The following is a 12,030-nucleotide window of genomic DNA, read 5'->3' as shown; positions in this document are numbered from 1 at the left end:
TTAAGAAAACCAAGCAGAGTCATCTAAAGGTCCATATTGACTGGTCATGCCCTACTACTCTTTCTTGTGACTACTCTTTCTTGCGGAGAAAGTCAAACTGTGGCACTTTGAGGCCAGCTTCTGGGGTCAAAGTCATTTTCTCTCACATTTTCCTGGAAACTAAGTAAAATTTGAAATTTTTTAGCACTGATACTTACTTTAAAAAGAGGTGCAAAGCAGGGTGGTGGTGGTGCATGCCTTTAATCCCAGCACTCAGGAGGTAGAGGCGGGCAGATCTTTGTGAGTTTGAGGCAAGTTTGGTCTACAAAGCGAGCTGTAGCCAAAGCTGTTACATGGAGAAACCCTGTCTAGAAAAAACAAACACAAAAAAGAGGTACAAAAACTGTAATTCTCATATGTTGCTTAGACTTGACTTTATCTTTTCAGTTTCAAATTAAATGGCTCCAAAGGTTTGAAATAAGTTAGACCATTTGATAGTCAGAAGGAAAGCCCATGGATGTTTTAGGTGAAACTTGTGGATTTACTAGCCAGGTAACACCCTAAGAATTCACTGCCCATAATGAACCAAACAACAACAATAACAATACAAAAGAAAAGACCACACATAGAAGCTTTGCTCTTAAGTCAGACCATCTCTTGTCAGAGACCATTTATTATTTATTATTGCTTATTTCTGAGTGCTCATTATTTACCTTTACACTTGTGGTGTCATTTTCTTATGTGAGTCCCTCACGTACACCCTTGTATGCCTGGCCACACTTTTGTGCATTTTGGAGTTTACCTGTCAGTCCCATGTTGGGCACCATTAGTCAGAGATCATTTTCAACAAAAATACCACTTGCCAGAGAAGGAGTATGGAGATGAGAAAATGTTAGTAAAGAATATGAAGATACGAGTAAAAATAAAACACAAACATAAGACAGTATTGGAAGGGAGTGTCAGTAAATACCAAAATTGCCTGCATTTAATTTTTCATACACTTGTATACACCAATATCAAAGGAGGAAAAAGGCAACAAAAGACTTCTTTAACACGATACAAAGGACAACAGTTAATTTCTTCACTGCTTTGAGACATCAAGTCATTAGCATTCTGTTGTTTATGCTGTGAAGCCACCCTAAACCCAGTATCCCAAGGCATCCACTCCCAAGCTCAAACCTCCTGTTACAAAAGAAGGAGCAGAAGTCTGCTTGTACATCCTGACTATCTGTCAGGGTGGAGTGGATCTCCCTGTATGGGCATCTTAAAGTCAAAAGAACCAAGTAACCACACCCTAGGTCAGGATGTGTAGCCCTGGTTGTTATCAACAATTTTGTGCAACCTCAAATTCTCTGACCTTCAGACAAGGTGGAAACAGGCTCACATTTTGGGGCCTCCACAGTCTCTGTCTTTGCATCTTTTCATCTGTCCTTTTGTTTATTTTCATTCTCCCTCAACATTTTAACCCAGCATGTGTATTTTTGTGGTAAAGTATTTTGCTATCCATGCATCTCACTCTGAGATGCATGAGTCTATGGTCTTCTAATTGTCTATAATAACATTTACGGGGCAGCCAGATGGCTCATCAGGGTAAGGCCAAGAGTGACAACTTGAGTTTGATCCTTGGTGCCCATGTGCTAAAAGGGAGAGAGTCAACTCCCACAAGTTGTTCTCTGACCTCCACATGTGTGCTATGAAATGAGCATGCCTGTATGCATGTGCACATACACATACACACACAAGGGGGAGATGAACAGAAAAAGTTTTTTAAAACATTTCTGTAGGTTTAAGTATTGCGAAATTATTAGTTGTACACAGTTGACAAAACCTAGCATAATTCTTTTAAGCTTTGAAACACAGCCAGGCATTCTTCAATGATGAGATACATTTGGAGAAATATGTTGTTAAACAATGCTGACATGAAAATATCAGCGTATTGTCCACAAACATACGTAGTCTAGCCCATACACACTTCTGCTATATACCCTCACCTCTTGTTCCTAGGATGTGAACTCCATCCTGCATGCTGTGGCATATGGCAAGAGCTTGTGCATCCAAACGTCTTTAAGAGTGGGTCAGGCACAGGAAGAACACCGAGTAGTGGGGATCTTTCAGACCCGTTAGCAAGCTCAAGAGACCATTGTTGCATACACAGTCCATAGGCATTAACCAACATGTCAGTAAGTGGTACGACTTGAAATTATACTAAAAGCAATTATCAGTGCACCTCAGATACAGATGGAGAGACCTCCTTGAACTGGTTCACATGTCCAGAAATGGCTGTTGCTGCCAGAAAGAGCAGCAAACTCCTGTTTCCCATGAGGGGACTGCAGAGATCTGTCAGTCACAGAAGAGGTTGGTGAGTCAGGAATGGGTCTTCTGGTACTCCTTCTGCACTATGTACCCCAAACACACAGTTCTCAAGGGTTAATCAGTTTGATTAGGTCATTCTCCATTTGCTTAAAGTAAAGAACCATCCAACAATTTTTCAGTCATCTTTCTGAGAAGCCTCTGAAAAGGCCACAATGGTTAAGGACCTAATCCTTCTCCTCGGGGACACCTTGTTAATTCTGTCTCAAAACCAGTTGAACAAAACAAATGTTTTATTTATGTTTGCCTTTTATCAGTGTGTTTCACTGATTTGGGGGACGGGTAGTTTTATTCTTTTTGTTCTTGTCACATCTAGGAGCAATTGGTCTGGTTCATCCAACTGATAACTGTTCAATCACATGAATTAATTTTCAGGCCAATTGGCCAAATTATACACAGCTCTTTTGTCATTGGAAGTATAGCTTCATTTCTCGTTTTATTTTAATATTCATTTTGAAGAACATTCTAGAAGTCACTGAGGAGAACGTTTCAACATGCATCATACTGAATGAGCATCAGGTTCACACTGATGGAGGCTGATGGAAGTGAGCCTGTAAATACAAAACTGGACTCAAGCATTGCTTCCTGCTATGTAATTTGCGAGAGAATGACACCCTGTGTTACAAAATCATGTTATTTAGAAGCCAGAAATGTGGTAGAAGGCAGGATATTCTGCCCTCAAGCTGGGAGTGTTCATACAACTCTGTGTGTAACTTTGGTGCTAAGTAGGAGATTGTGTTCAAAGTCAAAAATGCTTTCAATTGCTCTACCCTCGGATATTGTTTACCCAATAAAGTTATTTAATATAAAAACAAAACATATATGCATCACACTGAGACTAGTTAGGGCAGCATTTATCAACACTTAAGAAGTACAGAATATGTAATTTCATAGAACCAGTCTTAACCAATAGCACACACTATGGAAGATAACAGAATTTGTTTGTGTGCCATTTGTGGGCAGGGGGGCTGGGACCTGGCTCAGTGGGTAAATCGCTTGCTACATAGATGCAAGAGCCTGAGTTTGAATCCCCAGGAAGCCCATAAAGTAGGAGAGGGGAGCGTCTGTGACCCTAGAGTTCCTGTGGCGAGGTGGGAGGGAGGCAAGACAGGGGAGTCTGCAGAAGCCAGGTAGGCTGGTCTAGGATGCAGCACAGACCAAAAGGCTTTGTCTCAGACGAGCTGGAGGGGGGGGTAAGACTGCCCTGAGGGGTTCCCTCTGACCGCCATCCAAGCTCCATGCTCACACACACATCATACAGATCATAGGAGATTTTTAAATTCTTCCCATTTATATGCTTTCTCCAGGGTATCCTGGGCATTTTGGTGATCCCAGGAAACAGACTGGTTATATTTAGCAAGACTCCGTTCCATTCACTGTTGCCAGCTGTGTCATCAGGACTTCGGAGAGAAGGACAAATTCTACTGTTAAGGAATTAGACTTTTCTTAAACACACAAATTCCTTATACACACACACACACACACACACACACACACACGGGTTAGCGGTGCCATTTCTAATCAAATTCAGTCTTGGGGGCAGCGTTGTAGCATGAGGGCCGGCTTGTTGGGGTATCTGTTCCCACCCAGTACCCCACAGTAGGCAAGCCACAGAGAAAATCACACACAGGACTCCATAAGATTATAAACTGATTGACCCATTAGCTAAGGCTTCTTGTTAACCCTTGTAACTTATATTAACCCATTATTACTATCTATGTTAGCCACACAGCTCAGTACCTTTCTCAGCTGGGCAGGTTACATGCTGCCTCTTTGGTGGTCTAGGCAGGAATGGCAGAGGGAGCTTCCTGCTTCTTAGAATATTCCTGTTCTCATCGCTCCACCTCTACTTCCTGTCTGATTGACCCACCTATACTTCCTGCCTGGCCAATCAGCGTTTTATTAAAATACATAATTGACAGAATACAGATAATTCTCCCGCACCATTTCTCTCTTTTTTTTTTCTTAAACAAAGGAAAATACCCATAGTTCATTTGTTGGGAATGTAGGTGTAGTATTTCAGGCTACTTCCTGCTGGTTGGGGGTGCTGATAATCTTATGGGGAACTAAAGAAAATTATCATCAAGTCCTGACTGGAGTATCCTGTGAGTCTTGATCACTGCAGGCAGCAATCCTGAATCTGTTTTGGATGTAGAACTCTGTATCCAGGCCATCTGTTCCAACCGGAGATTTCTCAGGTGGTCTTCCTTGATCATACCTGATTTTTCTTAACTCAGAATGAATCCACAGCCTCTCATTTTCTGTGGAAACAAAAGCACAATCTCTTCTCCAAAGTAACATAACTTTTGACTTCAGTTTTGAAGTCAAGGTATTTTCAAAGTACCTATCTTGGGTTAGTTCAGCAGCATTTATAAACAAAAGTCTTTTAGCAGCTGTTGCTCCTTCCTCAGCATTCAAACAATTCAAAGAGAGCATAATAGCATACAGTATCAAGATTCTCTGTGTATTGTCCATCTTTATGTGGCTTTATCTCAACATCTATTTCTTTTATTTTTATTTTTAACTTTTGGCTTTTTGAGACAGGTTCTCTGTATATATCTTTGTCTTGGAATAACTCTGTATACCAGGCTGTCCTTGAACTCACAGAGATCCCTCTGTCTTAGCCTCCCCAGTGCTGGGATTAAAGGTGTTTGCTACCACACCTTGAACTCACAGAGATCTGTCTGTCTCTGCCTCCCAGGCATTGGGATTAAAGGTGTGTACCTCCACACCCTGAAGTCACAGAGGTCAATCTACCTCTTCCCCTTGAAGTCACAGAGGTCAATGTACCTCTGCCTCCCAAGTGTTGGGATTAAAGGTGTGTACCACCACACCCAACCACTCTCTTTCTTCTTTACTTTAAGAACTTTAACTTTTAGCCTGCATATATTTTTAACACACTGTAAACCATTTAGAGGTTTTCTTTGTCTTTGAATCTCTCTTTTTCTGACTACATGAATCTTTAAGGAGAAGAATAAAGCCGTGGCTTTGACGGGCTAGATCCAGCCCATTCCTTAGCTTTCCAGCCTCATGGCAGAGGTACTATTGGAGTCATTTTTATTGTCACAACTCTACAGTGTTTCAAGGTCCCTGCCAGCAAGCAAGCTGCAGCATTCTGCTCACAGACCACATTCAGTCGGACTGCCTGCCTAAAAGAGTCAGAGTTTGCCCTGGCAGGATGGCCCAGAAAGCCAGAATTTTAAAATGATGCAGCTTTTTTCCTGCTGTGGCTGAAAGCCGAAAAGCATGCGTTCAGCTTTCACCAACACCATTTAAGTGTTTCGTGGCAGGACCTCTTAATGAGCTGCAGGGTTTTGCAGCTAAAGCTGAGTCAGGACGCCTCTCTTAGATGAGAGTGCTTGCTTGCCTCTATCAAGCAGAGCAGACCTGAGAAATTGCTGCTACCAAGAAACCATGCACAATTCTGTCATTTTGTTCTAGAATTACTTCCCAAGCTGTCTCAGGTTTTATGTGGATGCAGTTATCCACGTTGGGTGCCATATGTAGCATGAGGGCCTGCTTGTTGGGGTATCTGTTCCCACCCAGTATCCCACAGCTGGCAAGCCACAGAGAAAATCACACGCAGGACTCCATAAGATTATAAACTGATTGGCCCATTAGGTCAGGCTTCTTGTTAACCCTTGTAACTTATATTAACCCATTATTATTATCTATGTTAGCCACACGGCTCAGTACCTTTCTCAGCTGGGCAGGTTACATGCTGCCTCTTCGGTGGTCTGGGCAGGAGTGACAGAGGAAGCTTCCTACTTCCCAGAATTCTCCTGTTCTCATTGCATCACCTCCACTTCCTGTCTGGTTTTCCCGCCTATACTTCCTACCTGGCCAATCAGCGTTTTATTAAAATACATGATTGACAGAATACAGATAATTTTCCCGCACCACAGCGTTAGTAGTTTTAATGATGGCTGTCCATTAAATGTCACCGCCTGCTATAGGGAGCATGATGTCCTAGCACTTTCTGTGGGATGACAATAGACTACCATGAACTAATTAACTACCATAGAAAAGAAACGCGTTTCTTATTGTCCATGCTGAGAAGTGCAATTCCAAGACGTCAGCTCCTGGCGAGGGTTTTCTAGCTCCACTGCCCAAGCAGGAGAGTCAGGTGGGCAGAGGAGCACGTGTGAGCAGGGTGGCCAGGGCGGGAACCTGCACTGCCGCCATGGGCAGCATCTACAATTGATACAAAGCAGTAGCTATAATCGATACAATCCCATTCATGAGAACAGAACCGTAATCACCACCCCCTTAGCTCCAGCTGAACACTGCTACATGGGGAAAAGGCTTTCAATACATCAAGAGAAGGGGACACATTCGCACCACACTGCTGGGTACCACTCATCCTGCATCCCACCCCCACAAGAGAAAGCTGAGTAGTTTGCCCTGCTGTGTCTAGAAAGAGCCGCTTCTAGCAATCACTGCTGGCTAGGCTTGGCGCCACCGCCGTCTCACGCATCCTCCTCGAGAACAGCAAATCCTTGGCAGTAATGCCAGTCTCAGATATGTGGCAACGCCCAGCGCCTCCACTCTACAACCTGTATTCACAAGGAACATTGCCTTCACCGACCAAAATACCTAGCTAAAGCTGGCCCCAAGGGAAATCCAAGAAGGGAAAGCCCAAGTCCTAGGCATGTTTCTGGGACTTTACTACTTACACCTACTTACATGAGGAGTCTCTGGATAGGTAATTCAAATCGCACCCAGGTTTGCTAGCCAGGAGCCTGTCACATGGTGAAGCAAGGCACCGTGATGACATGAGGAGTGCGTTGGGGCAACTGCCTCCTTCTCACATTAAGGAAAGTAGACAGAACCCTGGCAACCTGCATGAGAGCAGACGGGCCTCTCCTTCGGGCCTAGGAACAGGTATCAGAAAGCTGTCCTTACCCAAGCACCATGGTTAATTATCAGTAGGGGAAACCTCGGCCGGTCCACATGTAATTCTCTTGGAGAGAGGGACTTTTTCTTTTACTTTTTTTTTCTCCTTTGAGTTCTTTCTTTGAGAGAAAAATAGTCAGAAGCTACGTCTAAGGTAGGACGCCAAGCGATGCCTGGGGTGATGAGCAATGAGCAACTGCTGAGTGTGTTTGAGGTTTTACACATCAGTCTTTTAAGAAGTAGCAATCACCCAGGAAATGAAGGAAATGGCTCGTGTCGGGTCTATCACTCGGTGTTTCTGTTTCTATGTGGCCATACTTGCAAACCAAGGCCCCTTTCCCACGGGAACCCAGCAGGACCCATGTCGTCTTCCCTTTAGTGAGTGGTTTCTCCTAGGAAAACTCATTGCAGACAGTGTTCAGGGTCACCCAGGCACCCCTTCCTGCCACCTGAGCAAATCCAAAGCAAAGACTCAGCACAACTCATGTTGTCTCTATCCCATGGAGCTCTCCTGCCAGCTAACTGTCCACTGGGAACACTCTGAGAGTCAGGGGCCCAGCTGCTGACTGCTGGAGAGAACAGGCAGGCAGGCGCAAAGGTGACACTCATCTGTAAAGTTTGGCCTAAAGGCTCTTCCGTACATAGAAGACTATAACTTAGCTTGATGCCCAGCATTGAGACCAGCATTTATTGGAAGTGTCCAAGTCCCAGCCAATCACAAGCAGCCCAGAGAACAGACTGTGTTCAAAGTCTCTGAATCTCACTCCATTTTCTGCACATCACTTCTTTACCTCTGGCCATAAATACGGATTTATGTGGTTGGGAAGGACATTCTAAGGTTTTATTTTATTTTATTTTATTTTATTTTTTATCTAAACTGATGCTTCATTCTAGAAACACAAAGATAGTTATTATCTGTCCTTTAAAAGGTGCTGGGCCAACTCTGGGAGCCAAACTTTCTAAGGACACCATCTCTGAACCTGCCGTGGACCTGTTTTCTCATACTGCTACTCCCAGAACATGTGTTTACCCAACTTTATAAACAGGGCCATTTAGTATGGGCTCTTTTGTAATGACATTTTTTCACTTAACACAATGTTATATTTACCCTAATACTTTTATTAAACGTATGAATCCTTTCAACACAATCCAGACGTTGCCATTAATCATCAAATTTAATCATAGAAAAAAGGCTCTATAAAAATCCATCTATCAGATGATAATGCAGTATTTGACGAGCCATAGCATTTGCTACTTGCTCCTAAAAGTTATTAACATCCCATGGTCACATGTATGTCACACGTGTGCATGTACGTGTACATTATATATGTAATTATATGATTGGTCCTCACCATGACTTTATGAGGTGAGTCTGATTACTGTCCCACTGCCAGATGAGGAAATAGACACTCAGGAGCCACAGGGCTGGACTTGGGGGAGGCAGTCTGAAAATTCAATGTATTTGGCCACAAAGCTTGAGTTTAACCACCACACACATTGCCGCTCTGGCTTCTATTCTGTAATATGCAGACACGCTGTGGTAGGCAGAACACATGCCTCCCCAGTCAGATGTCCACACCCTGATTCCCCAGAACCCATGAAGGTGTGACAAAGGGAACTGGCAGGTGGGGACACAGATCTTCAGGCAGGGACAATGGTCCTGATCATCCCGGTCAGTACAGCGGCTCTCAGCAGTCTATGTGAGTGAAGGGGGTGGCAGGAAAGGCAGAGTCCGAGGATGGAATGGCAGAAGCAGACCTCAGAGTGAGGCAGTTGCTGGCTTTGAAGATGGAGGCAGAGGCCACGAGCCAAGGAATGCAGGCGACCACTGGAAATGGAAAAGGCAAAGCAAAAGATTTTCCCCTCGAGCGTTCAGAAAGCAGCGAAGCCCTGCAGGCGCGTTCACTCCGGTCCGAGCAGCCCCAAGCTGGGCCTTCTGGCCTCCCAAACTGGAAAACAGTTTGTTGTTGTTGTTGACTTCAGCCACACTGTTCACAGTAAATGATTTCAGTAGGATGGGGAATGAATCCAAAGAGCCAAGTGCTGATAAAAGGCATGGATCAGAGAAAAGATGAGCCTTCCCAAGACATTTTGTACAAGCCGACTGCAGCTGCCCACACGGCCAGGAAGCCCTCTGAGGGGCTGCGAGGCAGCAAGGGCTCTCGGTTCCGTATTCAGAACAGCAATGCCCTTCATCGGAGTTTTCAAATAAGTCAAAGTCATCCATGAAGTCTCAGTTTCGCTTTCATGAAGTTGACTTTGGTCGCTCGTTTTATGGAATTTCCCCCTGCTTTGTCTCGGGGTCAACATTTTTTTTTTCTAATATTCAAGAGTTTTCAAAACTTTCCCTTCGTTAACCTGTTCCGCTGGAGACCAGTTCTGCCCTGTAGCTCTCTGTACAGCGTTGGAATAGATTTCATTGCGATCACTGGTGTCTCCTGCAGGCTCCTTTGCCATCCTTACCTAATAGCAGTGGTTGCTGCTGCCTCGGCCTCACTGAAACCAGAGGAAGGTTTTGAATTAAAAACAAACAAAAGCAAAAAGCCTCACCATGTAGCTCCTGTCTTCAGATTCTGTCCCTGACTCCCTGTTGCTCTCCAGTGGTAAACCTGACACACAGAGCCACGTGGAATCAATTGCCTCTCATCTTCCCAGGCTTACCTGTTTCTCCCTACTCTCTCATGCTCAGGTCTTATCGAGCTGCTCATTGCTCAAAAACTTGGCAGGTTCCCCCTGCCTCTGCATGGTTCACTTCCTTTGCCAGGGGCATCAGTTTCTCCCTCTCTCAGTCGCACTGATTCTAGCCACTCCTTCTTTGGTTCACTGATTCATCTTGCTGAACTGGTGGACAGCAAATGTCTGCCTGGAGCGTTCTCCCTGCTTGCTTTACAGCCTCCCGGCCTCTGTGATCTTTCTCTAACTTCTTAGACAGACATTGACCCATCAGAACCTCTATCAACTGTCTCTTTGACAGTGGTCTTTCCCGTTGGACAACGCGGCCGTGTCAATCTCACGGAGCTGGTACTATTCACAGCGTCGCGTCAGAGGCCTCTGAGAGTCCTTCCCCAGTCCCTAAAAGACCCCACTGACAACACACAAGTTTAGATACATAAGAAAATACTAATGGAGTCTGAGATAGTAACAGTACCAATGACTTTGAAGTGCATACATAAGAAAATACTGATGGAGTCTGATATAGTAACAGTACCAATGCCTACAGAGTACATAAGAAAATACTAATGGAGTCTGGAGTCTGATATAGTAACAGTACCAATGCCTATGGAGTGCATTCATAAGAAAATACTGATGGAATCTGATATAGTAACAGTACCAATGCCTATGGAGTGCATTCATAAGAAAATACTGATGGAATCTGATATAGTAACAGTACCAATGCCTACTGAGCGCATACAAAGTGGCAGCTGTCTGCCAGGTAGTTTATGTATTTCTTTAATTCAAAAACTTTCCTATAAGGCAGGCACTATTTTGTCTCCATTGGTGGATGAGGAAACTGGGTTTATGAAGATGAAATTGTATGCCTAACACTGCCCAGCCCTTTAGTAACAGCCTCGCTGGATCAGACGACATGGGAGAGCTGAGAAGAACCACTGTAGTTCCTTGCGTTTCTCTTTTCTTGCCGTTTGTTGCCATGTTTTAAAACGTTTCTCTGAACTGCCAAAGTGACCTTGGCATTGAGTGTACTGGGTTCTAGGAACACATGTGCTCACCTAGGCAGCCATTCTTCAGAGAAGGGAGCCTGTCCCTAAGCACAGAAGAACATGTCTTCCTGAGGCAGTGGTTGCTATCAGTATTCTCGAGACACATCTCCTGTCCTGACTGAAAACACCATCTAAACTACCCTTGCGCCTGAGACACATCTCCTATCCTGACTGAAAACACCATCTGAACTACCCTTGCGCCTGTGTGAGCACCACCATGAAGCCAGGCACAGACAGTGAGTTCCCAAGGGACTCTCTTGGCTCACATTCCTGCTCCAGCAAGGAATTATCTTTCTGAATTGATTCGAACATTTGTCTCAGGCTTTTATATCATCCCAAGAAGCTAGGGATATCTTACACTGGTTCAATCCCCAGTGTAACAAACCAAGAAAACAGAAAAGATTAAAAAGAAAGTTGGATCTAGGATAGAACTAAACAGGATTGGCAAAATAAATAAATAAAGTTGGATGTGTGTCTCACAAGATCTAACAAACATAGCCTTAAGATCAAGAAAGAAAGGAGTGGTAGAAAGAAAGGAAGGGAGGAGGGAGGGAGGGAGGGAGAGAGAGGGAAGGAAGGAGGGAGGAGAGAGATTAAATTATTTTAAGAAGTGAATGCAGTGTTTTTCTAAAATTTGGGAGAAAGTGAAAATCCAGAAAGATTCAGGAGTGTCAGCTGAAAAAAAAAATTCTATGCCAAAGTTTGGAAATAATTCTCTGGACTGAGTGTTGCTAGCATGTGCCTTTAATTCTAGTACTCAGGAGGCAGAGACAGATGGATCTCTGAGTTTGAGGCCAGCCTGGTCTACATAGTGGGTCCCAGGACAACCAGGGCTACTGTCTCAAAGAAAAAGTAAAAGAAAGGAAAGTTTTATTTGATGCTTTGTGTTTGGTTCATTTGGTTTTTTGTTTGTTTGGTTGGTTGTGTGTGTATGTGTGTGTGTGTGTGTGTGAGAGAGAGAGAGAGAGAGAGAGAGAGAGAGAGAGAGAGAGAGAGAGAGATCTGTTCTGTGAAATATCAAACTACCTGATATCCCCTGAATGTGTACCCAGGAGAAATGAAACTA

The 12,030-nt window shown here is 44.0% G+C and overlaps 1 protein-coding gene and 1 long non-coding RNA gene across 2 annotated transcripts in view; one reads left to right on the top strand and one right to left on the bottom strand.

Moving 5' to 3' along the window:
- The window catches only part of Rbpj (recombination signal binding protein for immunoglobulin kappa J region), a 193,938-nt gene that overhangs the window by 15,481 nt on the left and 166,427 nt on the right, over positions 1 to 12,030 (top strand). The gene's annotated exons all lie outside the window — the stretch shown is intronic.
- LOC146893856 (uncharacterized) lies at positions 8,398 to 10,033 on the bottom strand. Its single transcript, XR_015002558.2, has 2 exons — positions 9,907 to 10,033; positions 8,398 to 9,741 (listed from the first exon to the last, which is right to left on the bottom strand). It is a non-coding gene; the product is annotated as an uncharacterized LOC146893856 (long non-coding RNA).

Source organism: Myodes glareolus, chromosome 8 (assembly GCF_982192425.1).
Source record: "Myodes glareolus chromosome 8, mMyoGla1.1, whole genome shotgun sequence".
NCBI lineage: Eukaryota > Metazoa > Chordata > Mammalia > Rodentia > Cricetidae > Myodes > Myodes glareolus.
The sequence above is the reverse complement of the archived record's forward strand: the minus strand, read 5'-3'. Positions and strand labels throughout refer to the sequence as shown.